This window comes from Hipposideros armiger, unplaced genomic scaffold, assembly GCF_001890085.2.
Source record: "Hipposideros armiger isolate ML-2016 unplaced genomic scaffold, ASM189008v1 scaffold_833, whole genome shotgun sequence".
In the NCBI taxonomy this organism is placed as follows: domain Eukaryota; kingdom Metazoa; phylum Chordata; class Mammalia; order Chiroptera; family Hipposideridae; genus Hipposideros; species Hipposideros armiger.
This window is the reverse complement of record NW_017732183.1, coordinates 807,478-825,251: the sequence shown is the minus strand read 5'-3', so window position 1 is coordinate 825,251 and position 17,774 is coordinate 807,478. Positions and strand designations below refer to the sequence as shown.

General features: G+C 49.1%; 1 long non-coding RNA gene across 5 annotated transcripts in view; it reads right to left on the bottom strand.

Moving 5' to 3' along the window:
* The window catches only part of LOC109374557 (uncharacterized), a 24,541-nt gene extending 6,977 nt beyond the window's left edge, over positions 1-17,564 (bottom strand). Inside the window, exons 1-6 of one of the 5 annotated variants that reach the window (XR_002122411.1) lie at positions 15,440-17,564; positions 6,695-11,196; positions 5,909-5,944; positions 4,833-5,087; positions 3,993-4,754; positions 3,715-3,894 (exon numbers count right to left, since the gene is read on the bottom strand). This is a non-coding gene — a long non-coding RNA (uncharacterized LOC109374557). Of the gene's footprint in view, positions 1-3,714; positions 3,895-3,992; positions 4,755-4,832; positions 5,945-6,493; positions 6,585-6,694; positions 11,197-15,439 lie in introns of all 5 variants that reach the window. The other 4 variants (XR_002122410.1, XR_002122412.1, XR_002122409.1 and 1 more) reach the window with 4 other exon arrangements.
* Positions 17,565-17,774: the final 210 nt, after the last annotated feature.

Sequence of the window (17,774 nt, the reverse complement as noted above, 5' to 3'; positions counted from 1 at the left end):
TTTATATGCATTGGGGAGCCCAAAAACTCATGTGACTTGATTTGCTGCAATATTTGTTTTATTGCAGCGATCCAAAACTGAATCTCCAATATCTCCAAGGTATGCCTGTCTATGGCAAAAGTGATCATATGTGTGTGTTACACACACACACACACACACACACACACACACACACACTCTGGGCAGAGCGGAATGAGAGAGATTCTTCCATGCTGACTTTGAAGAAGGAATCTGTCATGCGGTAACAGGGCCACTTGGCAAGAAACTGTGGGCAGCCTCCAGGAGGTAAGAAGGGCTTTTGCTGACAGCCAGCAAGAAAACAAGGATCTTAGTCCTACATCTAAGTAGACGAATTCTGTCAACAAGCTGAATGAGTCTGTGTGATCTTGAGGAGAGTCAAAGGCAGGTGACCAGACTCTGAGACCAGCCCCAGTCAAGCCTTCAGATAAGAACGCAGCCCCACCAGCACCAGCTTGTGATTCCCCTCTCCCTCCCACCCCTGAGCAGTGGACCCAGCTAGTCTGTGCCAAGAAACTCTGAGATAATAAACGTGTGCTGTTTTAAGGCACTCAGTTTGTGGAATTTTTTTACACAGCAAGAAAAAGCTAACATAATGGGATAGAGAATAACGTTCCTTTGAAGAAAGAGAGGAGGCTGCAAAGAGTTGTCTGAGGACCTAAACTAGGGAGGGTAGATTGGTCACAATATGAAGATTTTGTCTCTCATACCTCATTTCTTCTGTGCCAGGCAGCCACAGCAGTAACTTTCCCACTCTAGACATGGTTGAAAGGATACAAGAGGAAGTCACAGTTGTTGAGTTCCCATGATGACCTGGACCTGGGCACAGGACCAGACACTACATACACAGACTCATCAATCATCACTTGTATTGATATGATCATTTTGCAGATTTAAGAAACTGAGGTCACACAGTGGAAGAGCTGAGTTTCTAAGAAATTAAATCACCTCCTCCCATTCTAAGTTGGATCAGAATTTGGGATAGCGAAAAATCAGGTCATCTGAGCTCATGCGGCCTACTTTATGAAGCAGCCTCTTCCTCCTCTTCTCAGAAGCATATTCTTAAAAGTTGAAATTTATGCATTAAAAATTGAATCTGGTAGTAACTTATGGCGATTTTTAAGTGAAATAAATGTTGAACGTGTCTTTTTCATCTTTCCTTTGTCAGCATATTCTTCCCTTTGGTAAAGACATTGTTAGAATATCCCTTCAAACACTTTCTAAATTTGATTCTGGTTTTAACACTCCTCTCAACTACATTCCCCTGCATTGCTGTGAGGGTTCAGGGGAATAATGCAGATAATGTGTTGGGCCTTTTTTTCTATACAAAGCTTTGTAGTCTTCTCCTTTCACTTAAGGTATTATCAGTCAGAGTCCTGGCAGGAAGCAGCATTCATGCTGATGGCTCAAAGGAAGAGCCATTTAGTGAAGGATGATTTACAGAGATGTGGTTAAGTTGAAGGAGCCAACAAAGGATGCTGAGGCCCCCAGGAGCTGGCCATAGCAGGAAACTGTTACCACCCTTAGGGCCAAAAGGTCAAGGAGAGAAAGCCGTAGTAACAGAGCTCAGAGAGAGCTACAGGCTTAGAGGGGGCTGCAGTTTTAGAGAGGGGCTGCTTAGAGGGAGCAGTAGTCCTAGAGATACTGAGACAAGGAGAGAGTGAAGACATATCCCGGCCTCTCCCTCCTCCCACCCTTCCATCTCCTGCTGGTGTCTCCCATTGGCTGAACCCAATGCAGCCAGAGGGCAAGGAAGTCAGGATAAAGTAGTGAACTGGGGTCGACTTCCTGGGATGCAGAGCAGAGTGGAAAATGACTCTGGATGGACAAATGGAGAATTAGCACATTACATTATGGGCACTATCCCATGTCATTAAATATCCTTTGAAGACAATGTTCTTAATAGCTAAATAATATTTCATCATTTTGTGGGTTTACAATTTATTATTATTATTATTAGTAGTAGTAGTAATATTAGAGGATACATACATTGGCCTCTTTTCAATTAGTGCAATGGGCATCTTTGCCCATAATTATTCTTCTATGCCTGCCATTTTAAGTGACTCAGTTCATGGAGGGCCCTCCACAGTTCACAGGCTTGCAGAGTCCAGCTGAGAAACACCAGAGACTCAGCCCCACTCCCCTGCCATCCCAGGATCCCTGGGCCATCAAGTCTTAACATTTTTAGTCCAGTTTCGAGTCAGGAGAAGGCTTGGGTGGCACCTGAAAGAACAGCTCTTCAGAAAATGCAGAGCTGAACTCAGGACTGAGGGAGGGTGGATGGACGCCCAGGGGTGAGTCTGAAGCTCACAAAGGTGCCCACTCCCTAGAAGGCTATTAGATGCCAGGAAACTAAAAATGTTCAGCTTCCACCCACCCTTCTCCCTGGGGCTTCTTGGGCCTTGGGCTGTGGCAAGCTTGCTCCCCCTGCTGGCCAGCCACAGCATCTGCGAGAAACAGTGCCCAGCCGGGCTCCTGCAGTCCTGTACAGCAGCCACCTTGGGCATAGTCACTAGTATGTGCCCAGGCTCTGGGACTAGCCCCTCTGAAAAGTTCCCACAGGGCTTTGAGCATCTGAGGGATGTTTGGATAGAACATCTACCCTGGAGTAGAGAACTGTCTTGGTTAGAACAGGGTCTCTCAGACACCGGTGGAAATTTAAACTGGCATACCTATTGAGAACCTTCAGATTTTTTATTCAGCCTCACCTCCTCCAGGAAGCCTTCCAAGACCAACTCTCAATTTCCCTGTGTAATCTATTTGCCTCTTTTCCCTGCTTCTGCAGCATTCTTGTTGGTCTTTGACTCAGGCAAACAAGAAAAGTAATTTTATTTTGCTCTAATTTTTTACATTTCTATTTTGAACTCCATTTCCACTAAGAAATCGTAGTAACTTGATTTCAATTTTTTCAGGGTTTCTCTCTGGCCTCTCCCTGAGGCTGTGACCTAGAGAGAGGCAGAGGGAAGAGGGAATGCTTATGTAGGGGACAAGACATAGGGGAAGTGGGCAGCCACCGGGCCTCTTAGTTGTCTGTCCTCAGGCACCTGTCGAAGTGCTCCTGGGCAGCAGCCAGGAAGTCCCCACCTAGGGGCCCCGTGTTCCTGATTGCTCCTTCGCTGGTTACATTTGGATTCCTAGGAACCCCTCTGTGGCCCTGTCATTTCACAGGGGCAGGCACCAGATTTTCTGAAAGAACAGCTAAGGAAACAAAGAGGCTCAGTTCTTTTCAACCTCTCCCCTTCCCATGTCTGGTCCCTGGGAGATGAGGGCCTGGTCCCCTCTGCTCTCACATCCCACGTCACACCCCAGGGGCTCAGCTCAGGAAGCAGGGCTCAGGCCCCACCTTTCACCTCCTGTCCTCCAACCGGTCCCCTCTGACCAGCCTGGGAATCATGGCCCTGGCAGGAAACCTTGTTCTCATTCCTCAGGGGTTTCCTCCCAGATCTTTTGTCCCTGCCCAAGTGACTCTTCCCCTAATGGTCTGAGAGGGATTTGGAGAAACAAAAGCCAGGAAGTGGCTGCTCTTATTCTGCTTTCGGCTCTCATACTTCTTTCCCTCTTCCAGGAGGCAAGGAACACTGGTTTAATTGGGGAGAAGAAAGGAAAAAGGAAAAAAGGGCTGAGGGAATGGAGAAGAAACAGTCTGTTTCAGCAATGTCATGCCACCACACCTTCCTGAACTCATTCTTGCCTCACCTGTCCTCAGTCCTCCTGTCCTCAGGGAGGGAGGTCAGTCAGGACTCGCCCTCTCAGAGGCAGAGGGGAGGCTATGAGCCTGGAGCTCCCAGCACAGGCCTGGCCTACAGCCCCTCAAGCAATGCAGGCCATCAGTAAAGATCTTCAGACCGCCAGAGAAAGCAAGGAGGTAATCTACTCCTGAAATAGAAGCCGAGAGAGAAACAAAGGAAGAGAAATTTGCTAGGAGAAACAGCCCTCAGTGAAATGAGCACTTGGCTAGGAGCTGGGAGACTTACTCGCAGGTGCAGTGAGACCTCGGAAAGGTGCTTCTGCTTTACTCTGGACAGGTCCTCCTATCGAGCCTGGGAGGCAGGAGGAAACAGAAGAAATCATGTCTTTGCAGTGGTTACTGCCCTTTGAAACTTAGCCCACTGGTGGGTGTGACCATGGGCAGGCACTTAACCAACCTTCCTGTCTCATTTCCTCTGTAAAGCAAAGGTAAGAATTTCCACATTGCAGTGTTCTTGTGAGGATTAAGTGAGAATAGATGTGAGAGGACCCACAAGATACCTGCCTACCATATGGAGATACACATTCTCCCGAGGCGGACAAGGCATGGTTTATGGTTTAAATGTCGGGAGAAGCCAGGGACAGTGCGCGGGAACTCTCAGGCTCCCAGCACAGGTAACCTGGAAACCTCAATGATGTGCCACCTTGGAAGCCTGCAGACTCCCCTCACCTTATCCAGCTCCCCCCTTTCCCACCCTCCTTCCATGGCCTGGGGATACTGGCCTCCTGTCCCCATCTGCTGTTTCACTTCCACCCCTGGCTCTGCTCCACCCCGGAGTCCAGTCACCAGAACTAGGAACCCAACAGCCAGCTTCCTTTCTCCTTGCTGTTTTGCCATCATTTCTAGAGATCTCATTCAAGGGATTGAAACTGACCTGTTAGGAGGAGAAAGCAAGCAGGAGATCACCTGGCAGAGTGATTCAGGTGCTGACAGGGGAAGAGGAGGGAGTTGCAGCAGCACTGACAGGAAAGGGCAAGGTGAAGGTTTCCTGGAAAAGGGGCCTGAATGAGCCAGACACAAAGGGCCTTGGGCGCTTCCAGGCAGAGGGAAGGGCACATGCAAATACCTGGAGGTGGAGCTGGATCGTAAATAGAGGCCTGTGAGGTGACATGCTGCTGAGGCAGAGGCACATCTGACCCCTCAGTCCTGTTAGAGCTTTGGTTCCATGCTTTGTGACAGCACCACTCAAAGGCAAGCTGGGTGTGATCTGCACTTTTGAGGCCCCATCTTGGGGGCTCCTGAGGAGGCCAAGTGGCAACTGAGCTGTCCCCACCAGCCTGTGTCTGCCACAGGCAGCCAGGAGTGGTCCTCTCCAGGCAGGCTGCTTCCCAGGCCGGAGACACATGGATTGCAACACAGAGTGAAAATAAACAAACGTTTCCCGATGAAGACAGTCCCTCTTCATGAGACCCTGCAGAACCCAGCCCCTTCCCACCTCTCTCACTTCTTCTCCTGCTTCTCTCCCCACCCCTCCCCTGCTCCAACCTTAAACCTGCCAGCACCGCTCCTGCCCCTCAGCTTTTGCTCGTCCTTCCCTCAGCCGGGAATGCTCTTTCCCCAGATTTCCTCTTGGCTCCCTCCCTCCCTTTGTTCAGGTCTTTGCTCCAAGGCCGCCTTCTCACCGTAGGCCTTCCTGGTCACCCTCCTTAGGAAAGCACCCGTTTCCCCAACCCTGCACTTCCGATCTCTTGTCCTACCCGCAGCTCTTATGTCGTCTCATATGCTCTGTAATTACTTATTCTTTGTTTATTGGCTGTGTCCCTCATGAGAACATAAAGGCAGGGGTTTTTATCATTGCTGTTTCCACAGTCTAGAACACAGCCTGGTATAATAGTAGGTGCTCAATAAATGTGTGCTGATGCATGAAGTAATGGTGTGGCAGTTATATGTCAAGCTGCCCACCACCACTCCCCGCCCACCCACCAGGTGGTCACCATGAAGTCAGGGACAACACTACCAGTCCAGGGCTCTCAACAGTGACCTCAGCAGCTGTCCGCCCAGCCACACCCTTCCCAGGGCATGGCCCCTCGGGTCAGATTTAATCTCGGGGCACTAATCTCTGCCCATGTGCTCTTGAACAGCTGGGATTTCTGCCCACTGCCCCATCCAGGCTGCCCATTCCTCGCTCATGCATTTACTCACTGCATGTCTCCTTGGCTGGTTCCCGTGTAGGATGCTCTGTGGACACAGAGAAGTGGTTGTTTAGGCTTCTCCCTGGTCGCACCTGTCCCCCAGGCCTGAGTCTCATGGAAGCTGCACACCTCGTTTGGTGGCCAATCAAGCAGTCGTGGGTTTCAGGCCAGGCGGGGCATGGTGAGAAGGGTGGGGCTGCACAGCCAGCTCCCCCCCCCCCATCTCCCCCTTTATAAGCCAGATGCTGAAGCTTCCCACCACCACATGCATGTTGGGGGCAAAGCCAGGACTCAGAGCAAGGTACATGGCCCACGTCCACTCCCCTTTTTCTACATCTCATGTAAACTCTGCAAACCCACTCTCTTTTAACCACTATTTACCTCACTACAGTGTTGTGAGGTTCAAAGAATAACATATATGTAAGTGTTCGTAAACTGATTAATGCATCTGGACTCTTGCCCAGCGCCTTGCACTCTGACTGTACACAGTGGGTGCTCAGTGCTTTTGGAGTGGGTTGCTCTCAGGCCCACAGGGTGTCCTCCTCCCCTGGTGCTTCCTGCTGGCCTCTGCTCTCACTCTGCCCTCCCCCCTCACCTAGAGCAGACAGGTGCTCAGCCAGGTGGTGGAGATGCAAAGAGGGAGGCCCGTCCTGCCCGCCAGATATTCACAGCCCAGTTGGGAGAGGCTGACAAGGAACCAGACAAAATGCGTGTGAGAAGTGCACCGCAGAGCGTGCCAAGCTGCTATGGGAACAGAGGGGGGCTTGTAACCGCAAGAATGAACACAGCTCCTTACATTTGTGCATTGCTTTCAGCTTTTAAAAGAGATGAGTGTGAAGAGTGGGGGTGGGGGAACAGAAAGTTGAGAAATGGAGTTTTCCCAGTCGTGTTTTGTTCACATTCCAGGACTGTCACCTTAATTGAGCTCTTTTAATGGAGAAAAAAGAAGAAAGACACAAAGACACTCTCATCCACCCATAAACAAGGCACTTTTAGTAGCTCTGTGTTGCACCATCATTTCTTGGTGTTTGTTTTTCTGCAAGGCTTTGCGGCATCAGCTGACATCATGCTGTGAAGGCCTGAGCATTAAGAGTCTGCAGGATTGCTTCCAGTGAGCAGCTTCTCACCTCCTGTTAATGAGCCACTCCTAGTTCAATGCTCAGATTACATGAATTGTCCAAGCAGAGTTTAACCCTTATGGTGGTTTGGCTCTAAAGTGTGGAATAGCAGAAGGGGGGACATAACTCGGTGGTCACAAACAACCCCAAATCTGTGCCTTAAACCCACAAAGATTTATTTTCAATCTCAAGACATATCCATCATGGGTTGACAGGTCTCTGCTCCACACCATCCCCGCTTCGGGACCCAACATCTGGAGGCCCACTGGGGAAAGAGAAGATGGAGACGCCTGGCTCTCAAATGCTTTCACGTGGAAATGACCCCTACCACCCATCAAATCCAATGGCCCGAGCAGGTCATGTGGCCACCTTCAAAGGGGGCGGGAGTAGTTGAGAACAGAACCTGGTCCACTGCAAGGTTCACACAGGTGGCGAAGAGCATAACCCACTCACAGCATGGACTCCATCCCTGCTAGTCTCTTAGGGTCTCAAGGCTTTTCAGGCCCCACTATGGATGACCAACTCTTTCCCTGCACCTCTGGTTTAACTACGTGAGAGAGAATGTGATGGGGCCAGGGAATTATATCACCCTTATTTGGGCTGGACTTCCAAATGCTGCCTGGGGCGTGATGTATTTCTCTGTGTGTGTGTGTGTTCTTCAAAGCTTCCATTGGTGGGCAGGGGTCACATGGGTGGGCCACGTGGTTCCTGCAGGGCACCTTTGCTTCAAATATGGCCGAAGCCTTTTCTCTCAGAAAGGGCTGCATGGATTTGAGATGCTCTACTCCTTAGGCATTTAAAGAACACTAACCTAAATGTTAGCTTATCCAAAAGCAGCGATTCTCAGACTTTAGGGTGCACACAAATCACATCAGGGAGAAGCTTGTGAACAATGCAGCTTCCTGGGTCTTGCCCACACATGGTCTAATTCAGTAGTTCTTAAGTTGGCCTGGGAATCTGCATGTAACAAGTGCCCCAAGTGGTTCAGAAGCTTCCTTTTCCGAAAGCTGACATAATGTCACTCTCCATTTTTCTCTCCTTAGAGGAAGTTTTCTGAGGAATTCAACTTTCAGAAGCAAGACCTTTATCATATCTCTGTATGACAAAGCAGTGACTCAGTGACTGAAATGCTCTAGTTGGGGCTCCTGGGGGCCCTATGTGTTCACCAAGAACGCCCCAGCAGGAAAGTGGGGCTCCCTGGGGTCTCCAGGAGGCTTTGTCACTTCACAAAAAGGTGCTGCTGTCCCAATTATAGAAACGCTGGGTGATCCCTACTTCCCCAGTGAGGCCGCAGCCTTGCTAGAAGAAACAGCACTGGCTCCGAATTACGGCTCCAGAGGTCTCATGCTGGCCCCACCAACAACAGCTGTGTGAGGCAAGTTACTTAACCTCTCTGAGCCTCTGCTTCCCATATGGACCAAGGGACTAATACTTGCCTTTCTTTAACGAGTTTTTGGCAATTAAATGAGATAATGTAAGGAAACAGCCTGGCACAAAGGAGCTGTTCCCTACGTGGGAGCCGTGGTGTTGTTCTGTGGAGGGAGTTCCACATGGGACAGGGCAGAACAGGCCGAGGTCAAGACTCCCTGCAAGGGCCTAGGGAAATACTGGGTACACATGAGAGCTCAGCCCATCTCGGTGATCACCAAAGGCCAACTCTGCCCCCTCTGCTGAGGACCAGCCCAGCGTCAGCCCAGTCAGGGGGTCATGGGCCCAGTACTGTCTCTAGGGGCCGTGAGCCTGCGGCTACACCACCACAGTGGCTTGCTCCTAAGGCCACAGGGCATGCTGCTTGCTGGGCCTCCTTCATTGTCTCCAGGCTTTTTGCTCTGCCCTTTCCCTGGCCTGTCAGTTCTGCCTGCCTCAGGTTACCGGGTTACTGTAAACGCTGAATAATTTAGCAAATCTCCTTTTGCTCAACTGAAGATCTTATCAAAAGGCAAAACAAAATCAATTCAGATGTATGCAAGCATTTGCCCAACAGCTGCCACTGGCTTGGGCAACAGATGGCTGCTGACATTCATTTGGCTGGCAGGGAGTGCCTTAGGTGCAGGATCCAAAATGAGTCCAACGGGAATTAGGAAATGGAGGAAGCTATGGGTCTGCAGTCAGAAAGAGGCCCCGATAGGGCCAGGGCGGCGTAGCTGTGGCCCGACTTCTGAGGGGTCCCTGAGAGCCTGTGCTTCTCTGAAGCACAGGGAGGATGTCTGACATGCCTTCTCTGCGGGGGCTGAGTCCAAACCTCAACGCTGGGACACCTTTCCTCCCAAGGGACCAGCACAGTACAATCAACGCGCCATCAGGCTGGTCTGGACCTGGAAACATCTGCCTCAGGGCAGCCTTCAGCTGCTGCTGGGAGCAATGTCAGAGGCACTGGGGGACTCTTTTGAGGTGCCTTATCCATAGGGGACAAGACTGGGGTTCAGGGGCCTGGCCACAGCAGCCTCACCCCCGTGGGCCCCTGCGAAATGTAGGCTGAGCTGGCCTTCACAGGCTAGCGCCTCTGGAGTCTGCCCACGTGTCAAGCTTCTCCAACCCAGCACAACTCAGCTATGTAGTTTGCAAACACTTTCTGAAAGCTGATTCTGTCAGATACTGGAAATAAGAGGGTGGGGATGGCCTTGTTGCTGCCTTAGAGAGGTCCCAAACTAGTGGGGGAGTCAGACACATGAAGAAGACTCTGCCAGGGGGGTTGAGAATGCTGTGGAGGGCAGTACTGCCAACCCTGGCTTACATCACAATCGCCTGAGCCGTTTCCATAGGGGCCACATGAGGCCACTTCCCAACCAGTGTGCCTTGGGGAATGAAAATATACCCAACTTCCTCAAGCTGTATCTCTGTGCCAGGCACTGTTCAAAGTGCTTTACAAATATCAACTTACTAAACTCTGAAAACCACCCCAGGAGAGGGCTTTGTCACTATTTCCATTTACAGATGGGGAAACTGAGGTACAAGAGAGTAAGTAACGTGCCCAGAGTAGTAAGCTGCAGAGCCAGGATCTTAACCCAGGCGTCTGGTTCTGAGGTCAAAGGCTTCCTGGAACGGCACAGATTTGGCCCCTGGCCAAGGGCTCCCCAGTGGATACCAGTCTCCTAGGACCCTGCTTCCACTTCTTTCCTGTCTCAGCAAATTGACAAAGACACATGTTCTAGGCCTGCAGGGCCACTCATGAGCAGTGGGAGCCAGCAGCGGCCTCCCGTGTGTAGCTCTGAAGCTAGCTTATGCTCAGGGACCCAGGAAAGTGAGGGAGTCCCTCTGTGGGAAAAAGGGCTAGGACCTTCATCTTTTCACATGTGGATGGCGCTGGGAAAATTTAATACTGACATTGACTTTAGGTCTTGGAAAACCGAGCCGGTGATCAGATAAGGTCTACCTGACTGCTGTGTGAAAGCAAGCGGAAATACGGCCAGGCTGTGAACTGTCCATGGCTATGGAGCCACACAGTGTCCAGGTGTCAGACTCGGGCAGGTCTTGTTTGATGACAACAGTAAATCTATAATGTAATCAGAGGGTCTGATTATAAAGCAGTGACACCGCCAAAGCAGTGACACCGCCGTCCGTGTGGTGTGTGGATGCCTGTCCACTTCCCTCTCTCCATGTGGACTCTGGTTCATTTGTTCCTCTGCCTGGACCCCAGCTAAGCGCCCTCCAGCCCTTCCCCATGTCTGCAGTGCAGGGGAGCAGCAACCTATGCTCGCAACCATCTTGAGCGGCAGGTGGGGGAGGGGGAGGATAGAGGTGGGTGAGAACACGAGCCTGGATCCGTTGATACGATTTGCCCTTGACTTGTAGCAGGGAACAAGGCCCTCTGGGGAACAAAGGCTCCAGGGGGCAAGACTGGAAGAAGTCCAGAGCCAGGGGGGCATTGAGCCGAGTGGCTCCAGGCAGTGCAAAGATGAGCTTGTGCCCCCAGGCCTGCTAGGGTTCAGTGCAGCTGGCTGAGCAGAGGTTGCAGAACAGAGCAGGAGGAGGAAAGGTGCACCTGAGGAAAGAGCAGGCAGGATCCCGCCGGGGGACACCAGGACTCACCTCCGTTAGCCTTTGCTCGGAACAACCTGTGGACGCTTTGAAGATCATTTTTCAGTCCTCCTTACTCATTCTGCCTCAGTCTGGGAGCTCTCAAGCATCCCAGTGAGTTAAAGGTCTTCAGTCATTATCATCAACAACAACACTTGTCTTTCTAAGGAGCATAATCAATAGAGAGGAGGGATGTCCCAGGAGACAGAGAATAGGCTTAGGGCCTGTGAGCTCCACAGCAGGGAGAGGAAGGGGCAGAGGGTACACCCCAGACACCCACTGCCAAGCCTAAACCCAGGTGACATTCCTGACAGTCACCTCTGACATTCCTCTCCCATACCCTCAGAGCCAGTCCACCACCAAATTCCACCAATGCAACCTCCTAAGGGTAGCCTGAGTCCTGCTTCTTTCCATCGTCATTGCCACCAGTTCAGGCTATCATCATCTCCTATGTGACTACAACGTCCCCCTCCCCCTCCAAACTGGTCACTCTGCCCCCCTCAACCCATTGTACCCACTGGGGTCACTTTGTAAAATCCAAACCTAACCATGTCCTTCTCTTGCCATGACATTCTCAGAGGCCTGCACTGCAGTTACAATAAAGTCTGAACATCTCACCACGGCCCACAAGGCACTGTGTACCCTGGTCCCTGCCAGGCTGCTCAGCTTCATCTCTACCCACAACTTCCCTTGCACTCGATGCCAGCATGCTGGGTTTTGTTCTTTGGCAAGTGGAACCGTTATTCATTTCTTGCCTCTCAATTCCAAATCTACCCTTCATTGCCTGCTTTCAGAAAATGGAGACAGACCCTCTAAACATTTCTCCCCAGCTGGCTCAATGTTGAATCTTGTCAGTAGAGGGCGCTAGAGGGACACTGGAGCAGGGCTGGATTTTTCTCCTCCTGGTTGCAGGGTCCTCCTCTTGCCAGGCTCTTGCAGGTCAGTTTCTCCAACAGTGGGCTCCTCCGGAGTGCAGCCTCCCCGATGTTGGGATCCTGCAGCGTTCCCTGCCCTGGCATCCGCCCTGGCATCCTTTCAGTGGCTTTTCAGCAGTGCTACTGTTGAGGCCCCTCCCCATGGACCCCAGCATTCCCTCAAATGGCTTGGTATCAAGTCCTGAAGTGGATCACCTGCTGTGGCTGGCTTCCCTGTTACCCCAAAGTGGGGATTTCCAGCAAGTTCTGCCAGTGTGGCACCGAACTGAGCAACTTCCCAAGCACCATGAGCCATGCTGGCATCTTCACCAATGAGGTCTGGATCTCAGCCTGGGCAGGGGCAGTGGCTGCTTCTTATGTGATCCTAGAGTTCTCGAGAGTTCTTACAAACTAATCCTTCATAACTCCAATCCCCTGTCACAATAAAAATTCCCTATAGAATAATAATTCTTCATATCAAACTTCCCTTGTTCAAATTGCTGTGTGGTTTCAGTCTCCTGGTTGGGCCCTGACTGATACAAAACAACAAAACTATCCCATTTCTGGCTTTTATACAGGCTATTCCCATAGCCTGTTTCACCTGGCTAACATGGTGTAGTGGTGAAGAGCACAAATGTTAGAGACAGGCTGCCTGGCTCCAATCCCAAGTCTAGCACTGGCTGGTGGTAAAGCACTTGATCTCTCTATGCCTTGATCTTCCCACCTGTAAAATGGGCATAAGAAGATTGTTGTGGGAATTGCATAAATTAATACGTAAAGGGTTTGAAATGTCACTGTTAGATCAGTCTTTGATATTATTAGCTTTTTTCAACTCAGATTTAGGGGTTTCAGCACCAGGGTCCCCTCTTCTGGGAAGTCCTTTCTGCCCGCCTCCCATCCCAAGATGGTTAGATGTCCTTCCCCTGTGTTCCCATCAACCTGTCCCTCACACACCTTCACTGCACTGATCTCACTGTGTTGTCGCTGCAGGGTTTTGTTTTGTTTTTTATTGGCTTTAATAGTCTTTGTTATTAAGAAAAGAATTGGATGTTCGGTGTGAATATCTCTAGTTTTGTTGACCCAGAATCGCGTCTTTCTTCTGGAAAATATCCATTTTCCTACCACAAATAGATCTTGTGGGGAGTCCCAACTCCTGGCCATACTTAATTGAACTAGAGAGATGAGTAACCATGTCAAGTAGAGCTGACTGAAACACACCATTTTGGTTCTGACATAGCACATGACCTAAGTCCAGCCAATAAGAACCCTTCCTTATGGTTTGAAAAAGCAGAGCTGGGCAAAGAGGTTTACTCTTTTTTTTTTTTTTTTAAGTGTTTCTAGTCATGCTGTTTATACATTTTGCTTGCTGCATTTCTTTTTCTTTTATTGGGGAGTTGAAGAGGAGAACAGTGTTGGGGAATTGGGGAAGGGAAACATTGTGTTTTTCTGGGACCCATCAGTTCCAAGTCAAGTTGTTGTCCTTCAATCTTAGTTGTGGAGGGCACAAGCTTAGCTCCAAGTCCAGTTGCCACTTTCAATCTTAGTTGTGGGTAGACGTAGTCCACCATCCCATGCGCGAGTTGAACCAGCAACCTTGCTGCACACTGAGCCATCGGCCGCCTGTCAGCAGCAGCGAGGTGCCGTGTTCAATCTAGTCGTGGGTGGGCGCAGCCCACCATCCCATGCGGGAGTTGAACAGCCAACCCTGCTGCTAAGAGCACATGCTCTCACCATCTCAGTGGCAGCTCAGCTCAGCACAGCTCACTGGCCCATGTGGGAATTGAACTGGCGACCCTGTTGCTCAGTGCTCTCACTCTTAACCAACTGAGCCCCTCGGCTGGCTAGTCGGAGGCTTACTCTTACTCTAATACAAACCAAGAGGTGGGACATTCGATTTGTTTGTGGTATAATTCCCTGGAAGAAAGCTGGTGCAACAGAAACAGGTAAGAGATGAAAGAAGACTGCAGGTGGCGTTTGAATCTCTGATTCCTTTTCTGTGAGGCTTGGTGCCCTGGCCATTTCAGAACTATTAATATATGAGCCTTCCAACACAGATCCTTTTGGCCTAAGCTAGTTTGACATGGGTTTCAGTCACTTTTCAGCAAAAGAGAGAGGTCTCACTCATACAACTTCAAGTAAGTCTGGTGTTAATTTACATTGTCAAAAGTATATTTACACTGTCAAAAACTAATTTCACTTTGATAAACATCTCAAACGTCCCACCCAAAATGGTAAGAAATAAAGTGAATGTAAATGGCAGGTTTACTTGTCAGTCTCTTCTGCAGGACTGCAAGCCCCGTGAGGACAGGGGTGTGTCCTCAGGACCTCACACTGCACCTGATTGGGAGAGGGAGTAACCGTGTTAGTTCAGGTCCTCTCAGAAACAGACACCGAGACAGGACTATGGGAGTAAGAGATGTGTTGGGGGAAATGCCTGTGAAGGACAAAGGGGGAGGGAACAGAAGAAAGTGGGGGAACCTTCATACCATGATGCAGGTCTGACAACTGTGAAGGAGAGATGGGAGAAAGGAGGGTTAGATAGGAAGGGTCTCAGACTTCAGAGCAGTTCTAGAAAGATCTGCCCAGGCCACTGGAGAGTCATCGAGCCTTAGTCACTCACTGGAGGAGTTCTGCCTGTGTTAGTACTGCCACCATGACCAGTCCTTGGCTGAAAGCAGCCTGCAGAAAGCATGGCCTTGGGGAAAACGTGGTGGTGGGTCTAGAGAAACAACAGCTGGGGCTGTCAGTCAGTTCTGTTCCCACAGCAGATTCGAGCAGCACATTTTCATGACCGCCACAGTGACTGACACACAGAAGGTTGGCCACACCCCAAGGAGACAGGGCCAAAAACAGTGATGCCAGAATCTGTCACCTTGATGCATGGAGAGAGGGTCCATGGACCCCTCCCAAGTGATCCTTCGTACATATATATAAATGTATATAGTGGTAAGTCCTTTTATATATTGAAAAAATAAAGTCATTCAAAATTCCACCATAACAGAATTACTTTCAACGTGTGAATTTTCTTCCAGGTCTTACCATGTTTACATTATTGCAATCATCATGCAAGTAGCACTTCATATTTTTTTAAAGGTTTGATGTTTATAATGAATATTTCCACATTTCTGCCATAATCTTCATAATTATACTTTTGAGTTACTGAACAATATTCAAAATAATGGATGTACCACAATTTCCTAAGTCATTACTGTTCAACATTTCCATTATTCAAATGATTATTCACATAATTATTCATATATATAGATTAGTCTATATATATGTATCACATATATGATATATTTAGATCAAAAAATAATTTTATGACTGTATCAAGTTTTACCAGATTGCTTTCTAAAAACATCATGGCAATTAGGAATGTGTATTAGTTATCTACTGCTGCATAAAAAAATTACCATAAAACTAAGTGGCTTAATACAACACACATTTATTGTCCCACTGTTTCTGTGGGTCAGAGATCCAGGCATGACTTACTTGTATCCTCTGCTTCAGGGTGTGTCACAGGCTGTGATGAAGGTGTCGCTGAGGCTGGGGTATCATTTTAAAGCTCCACTGGGTAAGGATTCTCTTTCACGTTCACGAGATTGTTGTCAGGATGCAATTCCTCATGGGTTGTTGGACCAATGACCTCAATTCTTAGCCAGATGTTGGTCAGAGGCCGCCCTTTGTTCCTTGCCCCGTGGGCCTCTCCAACAGAGCAACTTGCTTCATCAAAGCATGTGTCCAAGAAGATAACATTCTGCTAGCAAGACAGAAGTCACAATCTTTTGTAACTTAATCACAGAAGTGACATCCCCTTAGTGTTGTCATAGTCCATTGTTTCGAACCAAGGGGAGTAAGGGAGAGGATGACACTAGGCCAAGAATACAGAAGCAAGGATCGGTGGGGGTCATTTTATAGGCTGCCTCTACAAATGTCACCAAGAGCACAGGCTTGTGCCAATTTCACCACAACCTCACCAAAACTGAAATGTTCTAGTATTTAAAGATCACCAGTATAGTAGGTGTAAAAGACTCTCCTATCTTAATGCCCTCTTCTCCAGTCTGGTATCTATCTCTAGTGTCACCTGAGTTCTTTGATCTCAGCTTCTGCTAAGTAATTTCCCAAAAGGTGTCAACTGATAGTAACCTAAAGAAATGCCCTAACTGGGGCTTAAAAAGCTCTAAGTGCAGACCCCTGTTAGGCAGCAGTGAGTTCCCTGGGCAGGATCCACTCTCAAGCAATTGCTGGTATTTGGGCAGCAACTCCAAGACCTGACACCTTGGTACTTGTACCACTTAAAAACACTAGAATTTAGGAAACCAATCTTCTTTTAAAGCTCACTATATACCCTCACTGGGCTACACATTTTGCAAACTTTATTTCCCTTTCATTGTCAACACAATGCTGTAAGATTCATGTTAATGTCCCCACTTTATAGACAGAAAACTCAGGATCAGAGCTGTGAAATCACTTCCTCAAGGTCACTCTGCTAAAGTGGCAGGACCAGGATTTGAAGCCACAGCTGCCCACCCATTCTGTGCTCTCTGCCTCCTAAGGTGCCCTCGTCCTCAGCTGGGGCCTCCGAAGGCTCCGTAACACTCTGCCCTTCCACACCATTCCCACCTCAGCACTAAACACGATAGATCCGGTGGCCCCTTCCTCTTCACGTAGCTGACAGGATCTCTCCTGGGAGTTCCAGAAGGCTCTTCTCAGTGCTCATTGTTTCCTGATAAAAGAGGTGAGGCTGGAAAGTCACCTCTAACCAGCATGGGGAGAAAAGCTGTAGAGTCCACAGTACAAATTTGCACCATGAAATCCTCAGGATAAATAGGTCAGAATAAATATAGTTTTGAGAATGGGATCTAGAGCCAGACTGCTGGTTTCAAATCTTGGCTCTGCCACTTACAAAGCTTTATGATTAGGGGCCAATTTCTTCACCTTTCTGTGCTGTTTGCTTGCCTGTAAAATCGAAATATTGTTAACGAACTACACATTCCAATTTGGAGGTAAATTGCAAAAACGTCTCTAAGAGCCCAGCACAGTGTCTGGTGCACAATAAAGGGCCTATAAACATGACTATGGGGATGTGGTGGGCAGGCCTCACTGTGTGAGGACCCACACATCCATCTGAGACCCAGCCTGTAATATATACAAATGTAGGGGTCAGGTTCCATGTTTAGGTGCCTAGCTCCAGGCATGGCTGCACTGTGGGTGCTGGCTGGTGGGGACAGAGGCAGTAGAGCCTGCTAGGGTCAGGGATGGGCAGGCGAATGCCAGCACCATGACTCTGGGACTCCCCTCCCCATATTCAGGCTGTCTGGATGTGCATGTGTGTGTGTGTGTGGGGGGTGAGGTGTATTTGTGTGTTGATGTAGCTCTGAGAGCAATGAACATGAAGAGGACACGGCTCACTAGAACCATGTTCCCTAGGGATCCCGGGCAGTGCTGCTGATGGAGGCGTGCAGCAGGCATCTGAGAAGGAAGATGCAGGGCACGGTTCACAGGGTAACTTCCTCTCACCTGGCCAATCTGCAAAACCTTAGAGCAGTGGTCAGCAAACTGCAGCTCGCGAGCCACATCCGTCTCAAAAGTTTGCCGACCCCTGGAAGAGCCAATCCTGTCCCTCACAACAATTCAAAAATTATTCGAGAGCCATAAATATATTTTTACACAATCATTATGTGAATAATATCCTTTAAAATTTTTATAAATGAAACTATGATAGTTTTATTTNGCTTCATGACAAGTTCAGGGGGGTTCATTATACCGTGCTCTCCTCTATGTATGTTTGGAAATTTCCACAATAAAATGTTTTATTTAAATGTGT